At 37.2% G+C, this 26424-nt stretch overlaps 1 pseudogene; it reads right to left on the reverse strand.

Annotated features, from left to right (window-relative positions):
- Positions 1–884: 884 nt before the first annotated feature.
- The window catches only part of LOC128718217 (uncharacterized), a 71160-nt pseudogene continuing 45620 nt past the window's right edge, over positions 885–26424 (reverse strand).

The raw sequence follows: 26424 nt of genomic DNA on the forward strand, positions 1-26424 counted from the left end.
CGACGTATCATCATTCCACGCTAGGCCAAAACACGGCACATCGCGATTATGGACACGGGTAATTACGAACGGAACGGAACGGAAGTGGGTACACGCTCATATGGTTGGCTTCTATATTGGGAGGGGAAGCCACTTACTTTCAGCTATGATTCTTCGCATGTGCTGTGAACTGTTGGGTCAACCAAAATCCCTACCCAAACACCGGTAAACGTTTTGTTATGCGTGAGCAAATTCATTCCTTTTCCAGGAATGACCTTCATCACAAATATTACATAGTGTCGTTGCGGAAATAACACGCAGAGTAACGCTGATAAGATTATCGTTCGCCATTTGGTGTGCGCGGTATGGTGATAACATTTTGTCTTCACCCAAATCGCCCCTGCTATACAAGAAGCTTCGTCTTATGAAATGTTTCAATGGCAAATATCTTCCTAGTGACTTTTCCTATTGTTTTTTTTTCAGCCGTTCTTTAGTCCAATCTCTTTTACTACGGTCCACTCGAACGAAACGAATTCTTTCATGCTCGATTGACGACCATCAGCCACAGCCATGGTTCTGTGTTGTTGTTTCTAGAATCTGCGTACCCCACTACTTAGGCAATCATCCATGACCGGTAGCAACGCTTCCACTCCACATAAGCGAGTAAACTATATGGGAAACGACCACATGATTGGTGGTGGATCTGTTGCTTCCATAACCGTAAAGTTCCCGTTTCTTCAAGCACCCATGGATACAAATGAGGCAAACCTTCACCACTGCATACTTCTGGACGGAGGCAACAAAAATATAACAATTCAAAGAATCAACAGAAGTACGTTCTTACACGCAATCAGTCCAACAGTATTCGTGCCATTACGCTTGATAAAACTAGCCACAACTGTTTTCTAACGAGGGCCACCACTAGTAGCGTTACATTGTAGGGTGAACAACTCGGGCAAGGCCACATGTTTCAACTGGAGTATGAGAATTGAGAAACCAGTAAAATAACCATTACCAGCACCAATTAGGGACGACAACATCACCACAATACTGGTACTCCCTTTCGTTCGGCAATTGTTTATGTAGGAAGATTCCAATTCCAACCCTTGCTCGCGGGTACTAGACTACTTTACAGGTTTTCTCGACGAATAACCAACCCGATTGGTAGAAAGCGTCCTCAGAGGCAATAATGCAACCCAAATGCACTTCTGTCAATATCTGGAGCGTCAGCGTTTTCCCATGGCTTTTACGATTTTCAATTTTCCACTCTCCAAGGTACGTATGTCGACCTTTAAGTTCCCAGCACATTTCTATTATTCATTCCCATACTTTACGTTGGGTCCAACATCGAGCAATGTTTTGCTCTTGACACTCAAAGAAAAATTCCTCGTCGAATTGCTCTTTAATCTACCATACATATAACCGACGCGAAGGTTCATGACATTCTCAACACCAAATGGATCGACGTTTCTTTTTAGGCAGTTATTTTTCTTCTAAAGACGAATAATAATTCAGCTCATCCTGATCGTGTTTCGCTCGAGGGACGCTTTTCCATGCTATGTCCATTTCCGCGTCTCTCACAGAATCAGTCAAACAACAGACACTGTTACAGCTGTATTGTTCGCTCTTCAATCGTGATGCACAACTCAAGGCAAAGCGTGAACCGGAACCAGTTTCATGATTTCAAAACCCCTCTTAACTTGCCACGGGAGATCCAAACTTCAGAAGGTAAGTGTGTCATCGTGCGACCTTATCACTATTGTAGCGAGCTTACGGTAAACCTATGTTCGGAGCCCGTGCGAGTCGATCCGGTCACCGCACAAATTCTCCTATCACCAATAAACTACGTGTTAGAGGACGCCAGAGGACGTTAAGGAGACTCTACGCCTCTTCGAACCCCCTTGCGCCCTCGTTTCAGAGCGCTCGAGTATACATATACCAAAAAGGTGATGTCTCACCGTTCACAACACTATCAGCTGCTATTTCAACGCTTTTGTAACCATATAAAAACACATTTTATTTTATGCCGCCGTGGCATATATGTTATCACTTTCTTATCTTTCCCATAGCCCCACACACTCTCACATTGTACACACAAACACACTAAAAACGCTAAAATGATCATCAAATGGAGCTCACACACGAACAAAAAAAAAACAATAACGAAAAATCACCACTAACGTCGAAGAAAGTATTTCGAAAGGAAAGTAAATCACACTATTCATTGTAAAACACGCGCACACATCAAAAAGACAATCGCTCTGCTCGGGGTGGTGGTTTTGGGGTGCGATTGTGGAATGGTGGCGAAAAAGAAAAGTGCCATAATTAAGGCTTCGAAACCGAATACATCATCCTTTTTCTCACTTGCAAACGGTAACGGACGGTGTGTGTGCGAAAGCTCATGAAGATCGCGAGTAGCTAGGTAGTGAAAAAGATCCGTAAAAATGTTTTAATAACACAACCCAACGCCATACCGAAATAATTGTGGTAAATAATGCACGAACGCAGCCGCACACGAATGAAACGCGAATATGCTTGCCGTCGATGATCACGAAAGATTTTTTTCTGAACTAATGCCCCACTCGTGTTGATACGTACGTTCACACACCAAACCAGAAACACACACATAAAACCCCAAGTGCATTCATACGCACCCCAATGCGCGATAACGGATCTCTCGGCCAAGATAGTTGATTTTTGGTTTGCAAACAAGGTTTCGAAGGTACGGAGCACAGATAAATGAGGAAAAACAGTTGCAAAGTACATTAACTCCTAAACGAAATCAACGCACCAACGACCAATGCACGGTGCGGACGTTTCGCGAGCAACTGACGCGTTTGGCTGCGATCAAAACAATGGAGACCGCGATCGAGAGCTACCCATTTCGCGGTTCTCTGCGCGCTCTTCGAGCTCTCTTTTTCGCTCTACCGCTCCGAGATTTTCTCTTTCCCTACCTACCTTGGTTTCATGATTCACACAGGCTAGTCAAAAGCAAGCGCGCTACGCATATAAAACTCTCCCACCAGCATCGACCTTTTGAAAAACAAAAATTGAGCGCATATTTGGGGAAATTCTCTCTCAAATATCTCAAATGCTGATGAAAACAAAACTTAAGACATTGAACAGCACAAGCCTTTTAATCAATGAAATTTAGGAATGAAAAAGATATCGTGATTCCTGATATAAATTTACACTTTTTCAATAGTCCACAATTTGACCCCAAAAAACCCCAAACCCCCAAATAAACCCCAAATATGACCTTCAATTTGTCACTTCTCGCAATTAATTTCTTATTCAACCATACTAATTCAAAATTTACATATCACTCCAACAAGTTTCTTGTTATTCATCCTCAACTGCTCGAGAGTTCTATCTTCGCTCTCTGTGAAAACAACGAAACACAAGGTGATGGTAATCTTTTACGACAAATCAAACACATCGCGATGCATCAGCTGTTCACCTCTTAACGTGAACAATATTTAAGCGATTTCAACAACACTATCGACGGTGTTTGGTAGTTCGGCTAAATTTAGCTACTTTCGGTTCGTTGACAAAGCACTTCACACAGCAGAAAACCATCACAGGCATAGTAGTCTGCATGTTTGATGCACAGATGCAGAGATATGCAACTACCATGATCGAAATATGGCGCGTAGGTTAGTAGTTTACATTTTTACGAGCAAACTACGCCTTTTGAAAAATAAATAATTAAGCTAAAGGATAAAGCTGCGTTGGAACATTCAATTTAACGCTAATTTATGTTATGTATGATTGACCAGTTTGTTGTCTCTATTGGGAAGTTTGTCGAATTTGCGGTCCTATAGAGGCGTACTAAGCATCCAACACCACCATAGTTTGTAGCTGTTGGAATCTAGACGGGATTTCATAGTAAGTTTGGAACGTTCGTTATGTGAACAGATTTTAAAACGGTTCCGAATCAAATTATATTGAAATAAACAAGAAAATTTAATTCGGAATACGTTTGCAATGTCGTCCAAAGGTTCCAACATGTTAGAATGAAGAACGATTTAACTAAGAGTGGAAGTGTTCTTCTAAATCACAACCCATGTTACAGATCATATTTATGCGCGGCCAACAACTGTTGAAAATCATATGCTATTCATTAGGCAATTTGCCTAAAAACTAATTGATGACAATTTCAATTTTCCACAGCATAAATGTCAAAGATCACTACAAAGTATTATCAATTTAGAACAAGTTACGTTTTTATTCCGCAAGTACAAGTAAATTAATAGCACCATTTCGTTGGATGATCTCATCACCGATTCATATCATTCGCCGAACGGCGTGTGCACCAGCATATTGCTCAACATTTAAGACAATTGTGTCATGACGCAGGTCATGTCGTCCGAGCGACAACAACTACGAGACACCATTTTCATTCTACGCGTGGGTAATCATCTTCCAAGCACCAGTTAAACAGCTTCACATCCAACCAGAAAAACAGCTGCAATGACACATACGTCTTCAAAACAGCACAATACATTCTCAACCGCTGACATTACTTTACTCAACAGCATTCATATACGTTTATTCCCAAGCTGTAGGAGACCTGCTATTCAAATTTGATGTTGAATTGCCCCTTGAGGATTAGCAGGAGGCGCAACACCAATGGACAACTTGCTTTAGCAATCTTTTTTTATAGAGTACGAATGTAACGTACGAATGTAAGTTTATTGTTGTGTTTTATTACAACCCATGTACAAAAAAATGAAACATTTTGTATCTCATATCACAACATCGTAACATATGAACTAAATTCTCTCGGAGTACAAGTATTATTTCACTTGAAATTATTGTTTCTAGTATTGGAATTATTTTCCTAATTATTTTTAAATCATGTTCAAGAGTTGAACGGCCGAATACAAACAAATCTTTTGTCTTTTCGCTTGCACCATGTAGGTTGTGAAAAACACATGGTGCTCTCTTTACTTTTTTGCATCGTTTCGCAAAATTTTGTTTTTATTCTTGATTAAAATCACGAGTCAAAAAATTGTGAAATGACTCACAGTTTATCCTCCAAACCACAAATTGTTGTTGAGTCGTTCTAACATTGATAATACCAAGAAAAAGACTGAAAGAATATTTTGTTGGTGTAATGTTTCATGTACTATTGACAATTTTCTTTAATATACAATCAAATAAGTTGAAATGTCTTCTATCAGAAAACAGGAATTCTTTGCTTTTAAACTGAAATTAACTATTGTTGGTTTACTGTTCGGCTAAACAGTAGCTTTTAACTAATCTGTTTATTCGTTGCTGTCGCTTTTCTTTATTCATACATAACGGACCCCAAATGGTCAAAAAATGCAAAAGAAGTACACTCAATGACCGCCAGATGTTCCAAATGTTCTACGAAAGAGCTATGAATTATCTAACACAACCAGCATCTTCTTTACAATTTACTATCGTCATTTTACTTGCCTCTTTGAAAAGGTTACCTACATTTAACAAACTATCTAACCGGAATCAACTTGCGAAAATGATATCAAATGTTTGCAATTACCGTGACAAGATTGTTCATAGCTCATCGTGGAATTAGGCGTTGAAACGAATTAATTTTACTTCCACCCGCAAAAGACCACCTAGAAGGATGAAAAGCTCGACTCTCAAAACCGAGCGATTTAATTTGAACAACTTTAAAATGTCATTCCTCGTCCACGAATAGCGACGATCAGCGACGAAATCGACCGTTTGTCTTGGAAATTTCTCAACGCAAAATTTCTTCCCATAATGCCTAACACAGGGCAGGTAATACGAATGTGAGCTTTTTGTTTGGCGCATAAATATACCATTTAGGCCAAATCTCCTCCCATTAGCACAAACTGAAATATGTTTCTCTTCTAGACAACAGCATCAACGAGACCTGCTAATTTTAATGTCTTTCATTCATCTCAATTTATCTCATTTTCATTCTACGATGACGCTTTTCCTTATTGTCCGCCTATACATTCACGCGTTACACTACAAATCAAACCTTTTTGTTCAATCCAACCATGCTAAGTTCAACTTAACCTAAATATTTACTTCATTTTTGCATTGACCGTCAATTGCCAATGCCATCGAGAACGATCAACTCACCAACTGAGCAACTCAGCTGGTGCTTAAATTCGAGAGCAATAGTCTAAATTTAAACCACTACGTCTAGATTATATCTCTGGATGTTACACTTTGTTCACTGAAACATCTCTAACCTGCAGGGTGAATTTTGCAACCATGAGAATCACTATCCCATTTTATGTCAAATGCAAAACATATTTCTTAAATAGCTATTCAAGACCTTGAGCAAACCAGCGAACAAATCATCTCCCGGCAATACCATGCTTACGTAAGCAGACTGCACTAAAAATAGATCACTTTTCGCACTTAAACGCATACTGCTGCAACTTCTTGGAGGCAGAATGATATCACCACTTTAACATTCCCAGAAATGTGTGTTGGTAATAAAAGGGAAGGGCCAAACACCACAAATCATACATTTGTACGGGAAAGTATTTTCTAACCATTCATTTGACATTGACCTCAGCGGAAGATGCGTTGAATTCTTCTTTATTTGCAGTTTAATGTGTGGCATGATATTAAGTTATAGTACCAATTTGCATCTGTATCGCACATTAAGATTAAGATTCAAAACAAACGGAGCAAAACATCGGAGAACTATCGTCATCTTAATCTTCCATCAAAGGCGTATTTGCACCATTTCCTTCCCGTCGAATATCATGTATATTCAGTGAAAAACTAGATTTCATCGGAACTCGCATGCGTATTGACAGTCATTCCCTGAATTGAGCTATTTTCTCACCCAACTACATCTGCTAAATCTTAATAGACCATTGTTAGCAACCGCTGTACAAATGCTGCCTGGTTACAGCCCATGTTTAAGAAAACAGGGTCAATTTTCCATTCATTGTTTCTTTTTCTTCCAATACCTTTTTCAAGTGTCACAATATCACTCACAAACGATATTTCATTTTTCACCTCTTATGTTAGAGCAACGAATGATAAAAATACACGACCGACGAAAAAAAACGACTGAATTCGGTTTAGCTTTCAAAATAATCCATTGTTTTACATTTTTCCTATTTTGTATTCTATTTAAAAGGTCTATGCCTGCCATTTCTGGCTTTTTTTTTTACTTTCTTTACCCGTAGCTGGACAGTCTATCGGGATTGGTCAGACCGGGGAATTGAACCGAATGGGGTTTTGGATTAGTCCTAACGTTTGAAGGACGACGCTAAAAAATACACCACTGTGCCTACCCGGATTTTATAAATAAAAACTAAGAACAATATTATTAAGTATAATTTTTATCGCATTTGCTCCACATTAATTTACGTATGCACAATGACCAAGAAGAGTGATCATGAATGCTTAGAAAATACAATTGTACAAACAAATAGAAATACAAAATAGCATACCTATAAGATTATCACGGATATGCTTAACATTACGATTTCCACATAATATATAACGTTTAATAAACATCAATTGAATCACATAAACCCAAGGACGATGTATTATCAATCAGACAGGCATATTTGAAATATTAATATTTCGGATACTTCTGATCTATATTTTGTTGAGTCTTATTCTGGGATCTCATCGCTTCAATGATAGTGCTATGATCAGGGTTTGCACTTTGGGATTATTATTTTGGATGTTATTCACATCAAATAGAGAATGATAAGTATTACATCTTATTTAAACTATTTTCTCCTTGAATGATTTAATCTACAAATGCTCGCTACTGGAGAACAACAAGAAACGACGAAGAAATAAATTTTCTGTTTCATTTAATTCATCCGTTACATTGTGAACAATTATGCACACAGGCAAGCAAAAGAAAACGTCAGCGTTATGTCGTCCAATGTCCCACTTGTTCTTTCATGCACTAATCTTTAATTTCTTGTTTTGTATTTTGCGGTTCACTACCGATCATACCGATAATATCTCAGTATCTCAATTTCAAATTGATATAACGTAAGCATAATTAATTACTGAAATCAATCAATTTTTCTGTGGTATATTTGCACTAAAATCTATGTATGTTATATATAAATCATACATGTCATTGATCATTCTTTATATACTGGTAACAATACATTAATTATTTTAAAAAATCATCTTCTCACTGTTTTATATTCAAATTGGTATGGTACAGTCATCTTCCGATAAATTATGTATTATCCCTCAGTTCAGTATGATTCATCATTTTTAGTATTTTAAGTGTAATATATTTACAAAAATAATTCATTCGAACCAAGAAAAGGCTATATGGAACATTTTCTTCATTCATATCTTTTTTATTGTTCAATCATTATGCCAATAGTTTAAAGCATGGCTTCCAGTACGTAATAAACATAATTACTACATCAATAATATAAGTTAACTAATTTAAAAAATCATACATACCTTATGGTTTATGTCTTGCACGTCCTCCAAACTGACATCGCTGTACATGTCTTCGGCCGTATCACAGTTAGAACTCCTACCGGACGAGTTAAAGCTCGACGATCTATAAAGATGACTAGAGTTGCAATAAATGTGAGTCAACATTATACCACCATACGCTATAAAGCTACATGCGCACTCAAAGCATTAAGCTAGCTATAAAGCACACGGTGAGTGAGCTTTTTCTTTCATTTAATTATCATTATAGCAATTCTAAGGTGCAAAAAGCTCTACACTACACTTTTGGTCGATCATCGATCATTTTTCAACTTCAGTAAATTATGTTTCCGCTAATATATGTCCAATAGAATTAAAGTGGATGTTTCATTATGTTAGCAACAAATTGGGCAATGGAATAAATAAACCGGTTCTAATCCAAATTAAAATTGTGAGACAGCTTAGATTTAAAAAATGGTAGTTCAGCCTAATGGCAACATTTGAACTTTTCTTAAACAATGGCCACCATTAAATGAGGTTTAAAAAGTGTCAGCAATTTTAAGTAGCGAGTAGCGAATTATACGGTACCTGTTTACCACTCACATACGTTCTTTTGGCTACATTTCAACAACTCTTATTGTTTTGATTGGACAAATAGCTCTTTGTTGAAGACTGTCTACAACATCAAATTATGAAAAAACTAAAATGAAGCCTTTGTTAAAAAAAGGATGAATCATACGTTAATACATTCTCCTAGCAAGGTCGAAAGGGTAGTCTTATTCAGACATGATGAGCTCCGTATAGCTAGCTCTTTATAAGAATCATTACAGTTCAAGCCAATTTGGGACAGTGAGAAAGTTAGAAATTTAGAAAAACATTCCATCGGAACATACTTTTCTCCGTTGCACATAACATTGCACGTAACATAACACATAACAGACATATGTATAATTATAACAACTACATTCATACTTTCATCTTAAAACTTACTTTGCTAAGGCATTGGATCCCAGCTGTCGTTTGCCAGAACTGCTGAAATGAAAATAGTATAAAGAGGTATGTTTTAGTAAACAAATAACTAACCATTAGTAGATCTTATTGCAATTTGCTTGATCCAGTTAGTTCTCTCGTTAAAGCGTTAAAAATCTGTTCTGTTTTTTTATTTTTTTCCTAAATGATATCAAGCTTATCAAATTTATAGAACTTATGGAATGCAAAGCATTCAGATTGTTGATATCGTTCATATTTCATCTGCTGATACCCTTCGAAAACCGCCCATGAAAGCAACAGAGAGGCTATAAAATAATTAATATAAACCTGAAGCTGATAACAATGTATGATTTAACGTGTCTAATGATATGACGCAATTGTACGATCTGGAGTTTCCGAATAAAAAATTGTATAAAATCATAGTGCGGAAATATTCATGGATCAATTATAAAATAGAATTTCGATTTTATTCATCAATGTTTTCAATAATACCGACATCAGTTACGATTAGATGCGGACTCTCGCCTGTTTTCATTTCATAAAAATGTATGATATGCGCCATATACCTAAGAAGCAATAAACAAATGTTACATTACAAAAGGAATTTAACATCGAACACTGATTTTAAAACAATATTATTGTGTTTTACTACACATTGTAGAACCTAGTTCATCAACTGATGCAGTTTCCTGGCATTCGTACCAATGCAAAATCTGTGTTGATCCACAGGTTCAATTGATTTGCACACCTGCTTATAATTGATATATTCTTGTAGTTAAAAAAAGGGCAGTCCATACACTATAACACGAACAGTGGATATTCTTCATATCTCGAACTTACGCGTTGTCGAGACCTGTTGTTTAAAATATATTAAAAAGGCTGCCCTACTTGCACGTTCTGCGAATTGTTGCAAAGAATGATGAATGATCGGTTTTTTCTTTTCTTTTTAGCTTCAACTAGGTCCAGTAAATTAATATGTGGAATCGAATATTTCAAATTTGCGAGTCCACGTATATTAGGTACCGTAAATCTGGGAGATTAAATGTACTATGTACTAAACCTATTAACCAACGATTCAAAAGATGCCCTTTTTATTCAACATCGAAACAAAACATACAAACAAATTGCCGGGTGAATTCGCTGTTGGCTTTTTTATGCTGCTTCAAGGTATTCCTAAAGCATCTCAGTATCCATCGTCGCTACACGTACATCAAAATCACTATTATGCCGAACCATACTAACACCGTACTAAGCAGCACCAAGCCTTCCAACTAAAAGCCCAACTAAGCAGATTAGATAGGGATAGAGCTACCTAGAGACCCGATTGTGCTGGCAACATAAATGAGACGAAACAATAACATATGCATAACCGACTTTTACACAACCCGCTCTCCTAATCCCTTAGTGCACGTCCACAAGCCTACATGTATCACCCAACAACAAAGTAAACCTATGGATGCGTAACGTCCAGATAGAATTCAACAACACCGCACGCGGTCAAACCACGGGGGCGTGGGTTAATACAAACTTTCTAGCATTGTTATACACCATCAATTTATAGAGGTTATCCATGGTGTTTGCGGGACGACTGGTAGCGTAACGCGGGACGGTTACGGGAACGAGAATTTCAATTAACTGTTATGTCGCGCAAAGGTAGCAAAATACTAGCAAATTCACGTTACCGATTCAGAATCACACTTCTTCATTTATCGATTTAAATCACAATAACTAATAGAGTATGCTCATATTTGGTGATAGCTAATTCATTGATGACGATCTACACATGGATACAAGATTTTCACTCTCGTACGCACGGCAGCAATCTTTTTGTTATCAGCTGATTAACAAACACTTGCATTACAACACGCACACTACGTAGCAAACATGTGACACTATACACTAAAACTCCCCAAGCGCCACACCGCACGAATGGCAGTGCTCGTGCACAAATTGACGTTCAAAATACAACTCGCAGTCTAGTTGCACAGGACTGCACATTTCAGAAGCAACTTAAATCTTGCTTCGTCACCTGGAAGCACTTAGTTTCAGTTGATTGTACGAGGGTTGAAACATTATCTTCAAGCCGGTTCAATGTTACACTTTTGCTTATATTCAGAATGGTTCAACAGTGTCGCAATTCCAAAATCTCCTTCGCGACTAAATCGAGACTAACAGAACAAATTCACATTCACTGTGGGCTTTTGCACTCCGGATGATATCATCGAACGCGCACAGGGAAAGCTGTTCGTCACGAGAGCAAAAATGTTTTCGACCGATCCCTCCACCTCGATCGGCTGGGTCCACAATGTAAGGTGTGCACGCAAATATGATTTGCGGTACTACTGCTCGTGCAGTTTGGATTTCGTTTACCGCTTTGTCTCTACCTTGCCAGCGATTCAACAGTACGACTACAACTGACAACTTTTGTTTGATTGTGCTGAACGGTAGGCTGGCAGGCAAATGCATGACACCACAGCACAACCGCCGATGGGGCTCGCTAACGGCTCCAACTAACACTAGTACGTTATGTTATTTTTGCTTGCCTGTGACAACATAGACGTGGAATAGCGCTTTATTGGATATCGCAGTAAAGCCTCCGCGGTGTGGCTGTCTATGTGATACGTTTCAACATTACATGCGTGTGCAGCAGGCAGGCAAATGGATTTATGTTTTGTTGATTTTCTTCAAATATTTTTTTCGTTCCTATTTTACAAGTTTTACGCGTGGCGATTTTATGTCACCAAAGATAGCCAACCATGATTTTGTTTATTCCACAACAAATAATGTCAGCATTCGGTACCGCAAACTGAGTGTTTCGAAAACATTAATTGTAATGCTTCGATTTCATCACATGCATTTGTGTAATTATTGACAAGAATCATAGCTATTTGGCCTATGCACAATCAAAATAGCTGTTCAAACGCAATCAGCTAGGGACAATGGAAGATTTTTCAAGGAACATAGACATAACATTCCTAAGGGATCCATAAAAAATTAAACATCCCCAAGTCAGCGACAAAAAACAAACTTTCCGTTGTATAAGCGAAACAGCATTTGTCGGGAAAGGAAAACAGGTAGATAGAAACGTGTCGCTCGCGTGCTGAATACATTCATCTAATTAATGTACAAATCTCAACGTTATGTATGTATATAGTTATGTATGATAACCAGCTGTAAAATCACCACCAATAGTCGAACAAATACATGGGAAATTCTACCACGGTGGATTGGTGGGTAATACGCTATAATTGAAGAATGGAAATTAAAAAATATATGTAAAAGTACAATACGTATAATAATATTGTAATGTACTCGGGATATGTTTGAAACTGAACAAATAACACGTTCCTGGATTACATAGTAATAACTTTTCCGCCTTTTTCATACAACCATACTTTCTATCATAATACTTTCTTTTCATCTATGACACATTCACACTGCTGTGTGACAATTCTTGTAACAAAAACGCTACAGCATTCTCCATCTCCACTTTCTCGCATTACACGCATCGATTTTTTTTCAATTAAATGCACTAACAGCCACAATGCTCAAAGATACGAACAGAAAAATGTTACATTCATTGCATAGAGTTTACCAGGAATTAGGACATGTTTTTTCATCGATGGAGTCTTCGGTAGTTGTTACATGAACCAATGTGGAACACTGAAAAGTAATGCTTTTTTCATGTTCAGATGTAACTCGACAAATTTCCGAACAAATTATCCACAAAGATTGAGGTATACTTACTGTCTCATTGATCCCCACCGTCTGTTAGGTAGATTGTCGTTGTGACTGAAAGATAAGTATAAAAAATAAAAAATAGCAATAAGTTTTATAATAATCTCGATTATTTTTTACATCTCTCTTTTTTTTCACAATGAAATTAGGAAAACAAAACTTCAACGTTCAACTTTATCCTTCAAAAAGCCTCTAAAAATCTCTACATGAAACAAACAAATATGAACATCATTTTAACTATTGTAACTGTTGAATAAAAGCGCATAACATTATTTTCCATCATCCTATTTGAATATGAGCCTACAGATGTTCTGCATTCCTCCATCTTCTAGAACAAGGGTCTTCAAACTTTTCAGTCCGCGGGCCGCATTGGTTGAAACTACGATAGCGTGGGGCCACTTACGCATTATCTTATGGGTAATTTACATAGATGTTGCGCTCGAGATGTTTTTTCATAATTTTTAGCATTTGATGTAATTGACTATTACAGCAATTAATATTTGATTTGATTAGTCTGTTTTTAATTTGACAAATTTTTAAAATGGTAACAACAGCATTAACGTCGCCGGCGGCACTGGTGGCTCTCGAAGGGCGCATGCGCCCACGGGCCTTAGTTTGGAGACCCCTGTCCTAGAAGAATAGACCCAATAGTCTAACATTCCTAAATTAATGTACGTTGTACATGTAATGTACGATTACGTTTCATATTAGATTAAATCAAAACTCTACGCTATTTACTAAATTGTTTATATCATGTTATCTAGACGCTAGATTTTCCTTTTTTCGAAATTTTATCTAAACGTCCACAGAATGGGGTGTTTTTTAAGTTCCTGGTAGGTCGATCAGCAATGATTTATGTAAATTATGTAACTTTAAACCCATTTAACACAGCATGATTGAAAAATCCATCCTTACAGGTAGTCTACTGATGATTTAGAACTTAATGGAGAAATTTTCTGCTCATGGTGGCCATTAAGAAACATAATGTGAGTTTTCGCATAAATTTGATAATAAAAACTTGACGTTGTTTTTGGATTATGTCCTATTACCTTGACACATTAATAATGATTTTTTTTATGTATTTAACTATTTATGCATTTAACACAGCATGATTGAAAAATTTATTTTTACAGGTAGTCTACTAATGATTTAGAACTTAATGGAGAAATTTTCTGCTCATTGTGGCCATTAAGAAACAGAATGTGAGTTTTCGCATAAATTTTATAATAAAAACTTGACTTTGTTTTTGGATTATGTCTTATTACCTTGACACATTAATAAAGATACGAAAAAAAACATTATGCGAAAAAACCAAAGAGCTGCAATAGATATATTAATACATTATTTTCCATTAAATTAATTTAAGTACACATGAATAATTAAATTCATCTTTAAAATACTGCATCTTTGGCATTAAAACAAAGCAACAAAACATTATAAATTTTATCAACATAAAACAGTGCGTCACTGGGTATGTTTATGCAAATATTATCTATACCAAAGTATTCAATAACTACTTCGTAGTTTTACAATATTATCAACACAAATAACAGTTCTAACCGTTCCATTACCTTATGTAATGCTCCAAGATCATTCGTATCATTAGTGCATTATTTGTCCTATCGAAATCAATTGTTTTTAAATATCTGCTAGTAATGTCACGTATTCTTTGCAATCGGAATCGAAATTTTGTAAACGCAAATTATATGCAAATATTATAGAATAAGGTTTTTAGAGCATTGTTATATAACCGGAAGTAAAATTGGGTTTTCTATTCATTAATGTTGTCCTAGAAATGTATAAGTATTCTGAGAAGAATGTGGCAATATGTATTGATCGTTGGATACCTTAGTACGTTTGCGTTTGAAATAATGATGCCACGAATCTTCCTACCAAATTAAACTGTTATCTAAACTATCATAATTGTTTACTTTATCTTGCTCGCATTGCAGTGTATTGAGTTCGTTGTTTGAGCTTTAGTTTTTGTATTGCATAGGCATGCTTTCAACCCTTCTTACTTTGCGTTAACTACATAATTAAACAATGCTTAATGTTTGGAAGTAAACGAAAAGGAAAATATCGTGATGACCTGTTTTATACATATGAGGTATTGCTTTTTTATAATTGTTTTTTGTTTGTCTTAGTGTCTTATTTGTATTAACATTGAGATCTGTGTATTTTACTATGAACTGTGATAAATAACTTTCAGGGCTGCACAATTATGAATAAGCTTTATTATTCAGTTCGGGCCAGCCCAACTTCCGAAGCTTTCTTTTGATTTAATTTACCCGTAAGCGGGTCAGTCAGTCCTGTGTACGGCAGATTGGTTCGGATGGATTTTTGGACCGGTTCTGTCGTGTGGAGACCATCGACGCTAGCAAAAACACCACCGGCGGCCCTATGGGAACATCAGTGCAACTTATTCTTTTTTTCTCTGTTTTACATGAAGGAACATATTTTTCTGTTGCTTTTTTACAATCATTGGATGATTAACTGTTTTAAATCATTACAGTATTATTATTTTTATCGCACCATGTTGACCATGATTTCGACAGCCTAAAATGAAGATTAATTTTGTTATATTTGAAAAGTATAATCGTGTATCGCTTATACGTTTATCGTTTAACGAGATGTCGGGTAACATAATTTTCCCCACCAAATTTTCCTCAAATGCGCCAACTTTCACCCAAATATTTTCTTGGGATACGCTACCTATATCAACGGTAAAAGTCTGGATATTCTATTTACATTTTTTATAACTATTGTAAATGCATCAACCTTTCGCTTCATTATTCTGTTAGTATTTTATTCTCGGATAGACACTCTTTAGACACATATCATATTTGTGATTTGCTATCCAATTGACTTTAATACTTTCATCTATAAACGAACCTTTTAGGTGCACCACGCAGGCTGGTACGGCTCCACGAATGTCTGGTAATTCCGGAATTAGTAGGATTGCTCGAATTACCATTGCTTTCACTGTTACCACCAGACAGATACATAAAACGAAAGAACGCAACATGCCAATGTTAATTCTTGTTGTACTACACTTTTACCATGCAAACACAGAGTGTTACAAAGTTACTTACGCAACCGTTGTAGAGTTTAAATGTGGTGCCAATTCCAGATCAACACCACCAGCTTCTGAGATGGAAATGTCGTTATCACCATAGCATTCAAACGATTCACCATCAGATAAAGAGGAACATTGAGATTTTGGCGCATCTGCAGACGAAAGAAAGAAAATATGGTTCCATTATTAGAATGAACTTGATTATCTGTAGCATTTATTAACAAAATTAATAATTTATGGTGTGATACAAACATAACTTCGACTTTCAGCCCAATTAGGGTTTGAAACTGTCTTGCAATCAAACCAATCGAAGTTAAATAATCGAATAATAGATGTATCAAAACCATTACATAACGCTCGTTCCAACTAACTCAGCTAGATTTGCTATCATCGTAATTTCTGTGTGAACTATGGATACCCACGACTCCACATATCGTACAAATTAGAAAGCATTCCATCGCACGTAACTTTGAACGATGGACAACTGTTCATCGCCAGTTGTTTCACATAAACATACTCAAGTTTCATACGCACTGAATATCGAAAACATGCTCAAGACGTACAGTAGAAAGTGTTTCATAGATGACAGCATGGCATTGACATGTGTGCATATCTTCAGAAAAGCACAGTAGCACGGTTACATCCAGAGGCAAAATCCATCATCACAGAAAAGTGATAACTTACTTTTGCCACAAACTCTCTCTTTCATTGTGCCGATAGCATGCGCTTGGAACGAAAAGGAAAAGCAAAGTAAAGAAATTTCACGAAAAATAGTGGGAAAATAAAAACAGAGCATATGCAAACACCCCACCCATGTGTTCTCTGTTTGGCGCACTCATATATTTCATTGCCTCCATTTAAGCAATACAGTCTATGTTTTGCCTCCGATGAAAAAGACCACCGCTAATTTATGGAAAGTGAAAATAATAACAAACCAATATCGGTCACGATGGACACAATGCCAGAGGAAATCGGATATATTCAATTCAACAAATACAGTGTTCGCGAGATGCACGAAATTCGTACACAATTACGATAAATACCTATAGCAAATGTTTATAGCTAAAAGAAAATAAACAAACCTTCAGAGGTAAGTTTTTATTTTAAAATAGTTAAATTGCTCTCTATATAAGATTATAACTGTTGAATTCAAACCGATTTTGTCTAAAGAAACTGTGAAATCTGTTATATCAAAATTGTTTAAATTTACCTGTACTTGGCGGGCTCGAAGGAACTGGACTTGTATCTACCGAGTCTGCAGTTATTAAGAAAGATGGATGTTGTGTTTTCGAACTTTTTGAAGGAGAAGGAGCCATCATCCCGAGTTAATAATCTGAAACAAAGAGAATCATTTATTATAAACGAGTTATGCTGAACACAGCTAAAAGCAATTAGTAAGTATGGGTAGAAAATATTACATTTTTTCCATTTTCAACATCTTTAGACGGAATAGTGTCATGAATCAACGAAACATGTTTTCTGATATTCCAATTGACAGTATTCAGCTTCAGCATGTTTCACAATCTTTATGGTTTAAAACAGATGCATGTTTGTCATATGTAGAACAAAACAGACGATGTTATCTTTGTATCCGCCCCTTTTCAATTTAATACACCCCTTTTTGTTGAAAAAGTAACTATTACATGACGATAATACATTACAATCATTACAACAGCTCAGTTTAAAAAAAGAATTATGTTACATACCATGTCTTATTATTTCATTTCCAGTCTCTTTTTCTTCACGATTCCTAAAAATAATTCATTTAAGCTCATTTAAGCTTTCATAAAGCTCTAACGTGGCTTAATCTACAAAAGTGCTTACAATTTGTCCAGAGATACTTTTGTATGGTTCTCTATCAATAGTTTTGCATGACATATTCTTCATTCGTTGTATATTTATAGCCTATGGCTCTACTACCATACTTGAGATTACCCTTTACAGGAAAATTATATCTACATATGTCCAAGGCTTACCAATAGGGCCTTGACCGTTCATCTGGAATAAAAAAAGAAAATAAAATCTGCCCGATTGTCTTTATAGCAACATCGCTATTTTAAAATATTTGGTAATTATTACAAATACAATGATGTCATATATTCAAATGATTACTAAGAAAATTTTGAAAAATGTGTCTAAATTACACACTCTGAAATAACATCAAAAATTTTGTCTGAGCAGCTGAACTACCAGAAAGATATTTCACACTATGCTGCCGTATATCAGCAACAATAACGACCACCTGGCGTGTTATTTAAAAACAAACGGTACCCATTTGCACCTGAACTGATTCTGTAACAAATAACATTACTTCCCAGAGAACATAAGCAAACGTGGGTGAATATGAACGAACAGATTTATGCCAGTACCATGACTAATTATTGCTAGAAAGCATACATATTCACATAACGAACGTTCACTCCCTTTGAAATGCTCCTACTGCATACGAGCATACAAGACAGAAGTCGACGTTTTTTTCATAATCAAAATTGTGGTGGTTTATTCTATTTTCTCAAAACGAATGCTCATCCACCGATGCAACATGGAAAAAGAAATAAAGGGTTTCAAAATGTGCACCGTTCAACATTCTATCGACAGCGTCTGGGTGTGTGTAACTTACCAGAACGCGTGGAAAAACAGACACGCGCGCAATTATCCGAATCATGTGTAGAGAAATTGATTTTTTTTACTTCCGTTCCTTTGCGTTCAATGATTCGATTCTATAGACATTGTACGACTCCTAAAACTCTCAACCAAAGCTAGTAACATGCACATGGGGTTGCTTGTTAACTTCTTCACTGAAGTGTTAAAAATGCTACCTCAACATAAAACTTTGATGAATGAAACGAAACGAATGAAACGAAAAGCTTCAGGTTATTACACACCGCAGCCTATCATCCTATTAAGAATCATAAGAATAATCACACAGGTTAATAACGTTTGGCATTGGAAACCTTCATCAGCTATAGAGTTACATACAGCTTTATGAACACCGATCGACCAATCCGACCAATAACGGAGGCCAACTATATTCTTTCTACACTGCTCAAAACTTTATGGATGGAATTCGCCATCAGCATCATGCTACTTTAACCAAGGACACAACATGACTGCCGCATGTATTGGTAGCAGCGAATCCATGACCAAATTTGCATCTATACCATGCTGCTGCTTGATCGAATTAATTTTTGAAATCCATATAATAAAGCTTAATGTCACAGCAGCGCAAGAGCCATTCGAAGCGAATGTGTCGAAATGATATTTCCATTGGCAGTACTACGAACACATTTCGAACAGCTTTCTTCGTGCATCATTCCAAAGAGGTCATTACACCTTGACCTACTACAACTAATGTTTTCGTGCATGTGATGGGCACAACCGAGCAAAACATGGCAGCAAACATGTAAAATTGCTTCTTTTCTCCGTTGTTCCTTCTCCGGCCGGAATCAAATCAGTCTGTAGACAAAACGGTCCCTCTAGCTTTAGAGTTCACACTTTTCCAACACGAACATTCCACGGCCATGTTGTCTGACCATGTTAGCGATGGTGTGCCTTGGAAAAGTGATTGTAGGAAAAATCACCCCTGTGGCTGAAGAACTCTTCCAAGCACATGACTATTGATTTTTTGATACTTTATTCCAACGTGTGGTAATGATTGGACTCCTTTTATTCTCAACCCAGACAGGTATTGATTATTTTTTTTAGCCTATCTAATATTTACTTGTGTCTTATAATTGATGTATAACTTTGTAAACAGAGGCTAAAAATCATGTAGATTTTTGCTAATACAGCTTCGTAGTTTTTTTTTTTTTCAAACAAGACATTAATTCACATTTTCAAATGGAGGCTGTGAATCTTAAAACCGACCTGTGTTGGGTTCAAATCTCCGTACACAGGAGTAGCATGGGTAAATATGTTACATTTACAAGAAATAGTAAAGAAGCGTAACAGTAGCTTCAAAACCCACGATAGAAATGAATGACCAAAGAAGAAGAAAAAGACATTTCATACACAAATAAAACGACGTAACTGCATAGTCCATTGAGTATTCAATTGCATTTTAAAGCTGGCGCCGCTATTATAAATATAATGAAATGCTCGTAAATTATCAAAAGCACATATGTACACCAGAACAACACAGCGTGAAAATATTGTGACAGAATTAAGTTCCATTCCTAACCACAATCCACAAGCAGAAATATAACAACGTTTAAATCAATCTCTCACGATCGATCTATGATTCAACACACCAAACAACGACCCAAGGGTGGAAGAAACGATACAACACTCCCGTAAAAGAAGTTGTATCTCCCAATAAACTAAGCTTGCCGGATGCATTTCTATAATATCTATCCCGCTGTATCTATCTGTTCGGGTTGGCTGTTCGGATAAACAGTAGCCACCGTTTGAGGCTTGAAGCAAAGTCCAAACCGATTGAACCATGAAATTTGTTACAGATCATTGCTTCACTTTCTCTATTTTCCCCCCGATCATCTGATCGGGGAGGGGAGGGGAGGGGGGCGGGGGGGGGGGTTACTATTGTCCCATCCAAGCCAATCGTTGAATCGCATGCCAATCCGAGCGTGCAGTTTCAACCCGATCAGAATCACTCTAATTTAATACCACACCTAGGGCACCCCGGCATGCCGACTACCACTGGCTACAGGGACACGGGATTGACCTGCGCCGACATCGTTTCCGGATTAGACCGGCATAAAAATAGCTCCGGATTGGACGCTGATCGTCCGTTGGATTGCAAACACATACATAGAGCGTTGTATTTTTACGTAAATCAGCCGTGAGCATAATTTTGTTTTGATTTTTACTTTTCAAAGCCTGTCTTCCAGGTAATATATGGGAAAAACAAAAGCATAACTTAGTCCGAACAACCTGCGCTCGTCGTGACAGCTTTTATTTCGAAACATCACTAGTAAAAATAACTGTAGAATATCAACACACACATACACACAATACGGGTTTGTGCGTTGCTTTCCGATGGTTGTTCTCATAGAAATGATCGTAGAAGCTGTCATCTTGTCTTCAAATTTGGAGACAGTCGCCACTTTACTGACCTTTGCTTAACAAACACAGTTGTATGAAAAATTATACGACAAAATACGAATGTATCCAAGGATAAACGCTCTTTGCGCCTGCCTATGCCGAATAGACCGAAACCAACAAAAATCGTTTGAAAACGTAAGCCGGTCCTAGAGATCACTAAAAACGTTGTTTACTTTCACAGTCCCGTGATGCACTGTTGCAAAGGAACATTAGACGCTATTTTTAATTTCACACTTAAGTTTTCTGGCTGGATGATTGCGTTCGCATACAGGTTTCGCACCGGCTGTATATGTTTAACAGAATCGATATTTTTAATCTACGCCAGAAGAAATATTTATGGTCTATGTTTTGCACTGTTTATAAATCAGAGTGTGCTAAAACATCGACCCATACCTCCGTGTAACACCGCTCTTGGAAACATAATTGTTTACTGCCGTATAGTTTTTTTTCCTTCAGAGCGAATTGTAGCATCTTTCAAAATTATAGTCTCTACTTTAAGTAATAAAAGATGTATTATAGATTTCAACACTTTAAACTTAGTTCATACGTGTCCATCAATGATGTTCCGCAATACTAATGCTCATTTATCACCATAGTGGAACATGTTGTTACAATCGTGCAGCTACGTATGCTTTCAAAGAAGTCCATCTGTTAGTCCCCATCGCTCACCAATGTTACCCTAGAACAAAATCCACACATAGGCGTGTACTGCCTTCACAATCCCTGAGGGTAAAATTAACACGATTATCTTTATTTCCGTTTCTTCCCTTGTGCGATATGCCGGTGCGAAGTGTCATGATCATCCTGCGCACCGCTGTAGGGTAAGATCCATCTGTCCCAGTTTCCTATTGGTCGATCTCTTATACGATCCTTCACCAACTGAACCGTAGCGACATGTGTTTTACCAACGCATGACCCGTCTCGTCCTCTGCACAGCCCATGGTGGATGAACATGTTCAGCAATGATGAAGATGAATGCACATGCATCCTGTTCCTTTCTATCGAAAATGTGCTGCACTCCATTTAGGCAGGCGTTTAAAGTATCCGGTCCCAAACGGTAATTCAACTCCAACAGCTGCCATAACTTAAAACCCAGCGGATGTAAAGACATCCTCGAGGAAATATGAACCTATGCACAGAAACGCATAACATCACGTTGAAAGACGTTGCTAATTTCACATTACTGCAAAAAAAACAAGACTTACATGTAAAAGTAACGAGTGAAATAACGAATGTAAGTTCTTCAAGACCCAAACTTCAAAAAAGTTCCGTGGGAAAATCGATTCGCTGGTAGTGCGCTAATCGACATCCCACACATGCCCTAGAGGAGCCGTAGCGCTTAAATACAACAGCAGCACCTAACTATTAAAGCCAGCTGAGTAACCTAGTTGGGGATCACACAAGGCTTGATGGTAGCGACCGCTTTCCGCCTTTGGTTGCAGCAGTACACGGGAATTGGAGTCGATGTCTAAAATCGCAAGCTATTTTCCGCGCTTTCGCTAACTATTCAGTTGCATAATTATGATGCCGAAGCGTTACGCGATATCTTAACCGATACATCTAACCCCCACAAAGAAAACCAACCTCAGGACCGGTGACTAGTGATGCGCGAGTCACTACATCGTCGGCACAACACAACCGACTTGCAATTCGATTTTTACTGCTCGGTAACATGCTAAGTCATTTTCAAGCAATGAACGGCACCTAGCAAGTGTCTGCAGAGTCACGTGAAACTATATTTCTGCTTGCTATAAACCCGATTTGATCTTAAAATAAGGCATCCATATTAATTCCCATCCCTGATTGCACTGCCATTGGTGCAATTACCAATAGTACAAATACAGTACCATACATCCGTATATCACAGAGTTAAAGAGTTCGATAAAACATACCATCATTCATTGATGCATCTGCAAAAGAAAATCGTTGCACATCATTAACACCTTCACGCCTCAGGTGGTTTGTTTGTTTGAAACTTTTTCCTAAAGCAAGATCGCATCGTTTACTATTTTTAGTACTTCTTTTTACGAAAACCGCACGGAACCCATAGCTGGTAAACATTATACAAAAGAATATTTACTCGACAATCAACCGAGAATGGAAAACGAACTGCCGTTTTAGTTTATAGATGAGCTTAAGATTTTTTTCTGATGAACTGGCCACTCCGCCGACTCCGGAACGACCACGTCATAAAAGTCCATGTAAGGCCGTTTTATTTCAGATACAGTAAAATGGATATGGTCCAATAGAGCGATCATTTAAGGGCGAAAGAAATACGCATACATTAGCCCAACTATCATTCCGCTTTGGGCCTCTCCAAGGGGCATGATCCGCCACTGCTCAAAGGATTCATGACTCTTTTGAGAGTCGATTCATCGAATGATTCCTCACTAAAGATTCATATGAATACCTCTTCTCAAAAGATTGATTGAGCACAAAACTAAACAATAGCCTTCCCGAATCTCCTGTTTCGAACAGCGATATCAGCGATAAAGGAAACCTGAAAAGCACCTGTAATAGTCACTATAGTTTCACACTACTCCACCGCACATCACAATCAGAGCACATCCACGCAAGTGATCATTTTGCTTTATCGAACACCATTTGCAAACAAAAGCTGTACGAAAGCTGTGCCGAAAGTCAAGTGCAGTCTATGGATGATCATGAAAAATTCATCACGAAGCATTTCTCCCTTGCTGCCCGATCGGTATAATATCCACAATCTCTTGCCATCACTTGCACGTGTTGTCATATTTTGCTTCTATTTTCACAGGGAAGTTGCAGTTTAACATTCACAATTAAACCGAACTACTTATGCTACATTTGGATTTTCTTAGGTATGCAATATGTCATCTGCCAGTCATCTGACGTTATGGACCGGAAATTGGAGAAAGTAAAGTTGAATTTGTGAAAGAGGCTTATACATTTATCAGAAAAAGTTCAAACTAACATTGTCAAATGGATTGATGCTTAATGTAAAGTGTAAAATTATAACAAATAAAAAATAAATTATGGTATATTTGTTAGAATACTTTCCCTACAAAGAATAATTTAGATCAACGTAAAACAATAGTGACACGAATAACACATATATTACAGCAAAAAGTAGGTTTTGTAGTAGTTGATGCCTGGACAGTAAATAAACAACATTTAGACAAAACAGAACTGAAAGACATTACGAAAGCGAAGAAACGTCCGTAGTTGTTGAAAAGTATAAACCCAATAAAAAACGTTCGCCTTACTTTTCTGCCAACCGGGTCACATGACACGTTTCAGTGGAGTTCGGTTCATAGAAACTCATACCACGGAAACGCACAGTGCTCAAACAGCTGATTATCTTCAGCTTAACGACTGAGGACGGGTAAATGAATGTAAGATGTATGAAAAAATAACAATCGTTTTCCCAAATGACCTATATATACAGCGGCACAAAAGTCACACAAATAATCACTTCAAAATGAATATAAATCTTATTACAGTCTAGTAGCATTACTGTTTAATTTGCCATGAGAAAATTTAAACAGTGCAAAAAATAAATACCAAAAGCATTTTTAACTGGGAGAGGTTTAAAAATGGTTTAAAGCGTGTTTTTCATGATTTTAAAATTTCACAAAATAATGAATTCCACTCTGGCCGAGACAATGTAAAAGGTACACACGGACAGAGACCTCTTGAGAATAATTTACCACTTACATTTAGTATCTTTGAGCGGTTATCTTAACACTTCACCATACATCACCACATACACCGCACGCATGATGCTTGAGCAAAACAAGCACGCCCTTCGTAGCCTTCAGTGTACCTACCTAAAGAAAACCCTTTTCTGTCTCGCAGACAGGAAGTTTGTCATTATTCCTGTTTAAAAAAATCTACCACCATGTCTACAATGTACCTCTAAAGGAAGTGAACCTCCTCCTTTCTAGCCTTCGTTTCGATTTTCAAACCCAACTAATTGGTAATTGTTCTAGCACAAACTTTCAGCCGAACAAGGGCCCTTGTATGAGTTTTCTCAACGAATTTCGGTCTTTTCCGAGTAGGATTTTTAAACTTTTGAGGCGATTACTAAAACAAGTATTTCCTATACTCTGTACAATTACGCATGTTTCCAGTTTTGCCCAAATGGTGCAGCACTCATCATTTAATTTAATTATTAAATTTGGATTGATTAAGAGCGTGGACATATTAAGTGTGGATTATTAAGAGACGATGTGACAGTGCTGTTATAAATGGCCAAAGTACACACATGCGATAGTACGTGATTTTTCAATAAACATACTCGACAAATGCCGCAAATACGTAACGACCAAGAAAGACGACGTGTTTCGTTACATGGCACATGTCTTGTTTGTGCTTTTAGAGACAGTGCTTTGCAACAGAAAGAAAGGGAACTGGTACAATACGCTGCTTTCGTGAGATTCCGTACTCACCAAGGAGTGTACATTAGGGCCTAGTGAAATAAACATTTCATTGTTTCAAGTGTTGCAACATACTTTTGAAATATTATCATCAAACTGAATGTTTGTCCAGTACGTATAAGGTGCGCAAATAGTTTTTTTTAAATTTTGTCCATTTTTGGAAAATATATTCACCTCCTCGCTATTAATGGCTTTTAACCGTCCATTGAAGCAACCCAAACCATCAAACCATTTTTCGATCTCTCGTATTACTCTAACTGTTGGTCACTCAGATCATATGCCATCGAACGGAATAGGTGATTTTCTGAAACTGAAATACTCGAGAGTTGGTACTGAAAAATGGCGAGCAAAAAGGGTACCAGCTTCATATACACTGGTATACACTGGTTTGAAAACAATTGTCATGTTATAGAATCACTGACTATCGTACAGTGTTTGAGGTAAAATTATTAGATGGTTTCGATATTATTCTCCATTTCATTCGTCCAATTTCAATAACTGTTAGTACTTTATCGCGATCTGTCCCATTGTCTTTCAATGCTTTGGGTCTCCTTACAACAAGACAGTCGGTATCGTCGAAATCACCGTGTTTAACACTACGTTTACGAGTGTTTCTCAAATGCTTATCTCTACAAGCACCCGCCAAATAGTCGGGTGGATGAAAATACGTAATTTCTTTAAACGTCAATTTGTTTTGTTTTCTCTAGAAAAATTGCTAGCGATTGCTGTTATTTTTGCATCCACACATGGACCAAA

This window comes from Anopheles marshallii, chromosome 2 (genome assembly GCF_943734725.1).
Source record: "Anopheles marshallii chromosome 2, idAnoMarsDA_429_01, whole genome shotgun sequence".
In the NCBI taxonomy this organism is placed as follows: domain Eukaryota; kingdom Metazoa; phylum Arthropoda; class Insecta; order Diptera; family Culicidae; genus Anopheles; species Anopheles marshallii.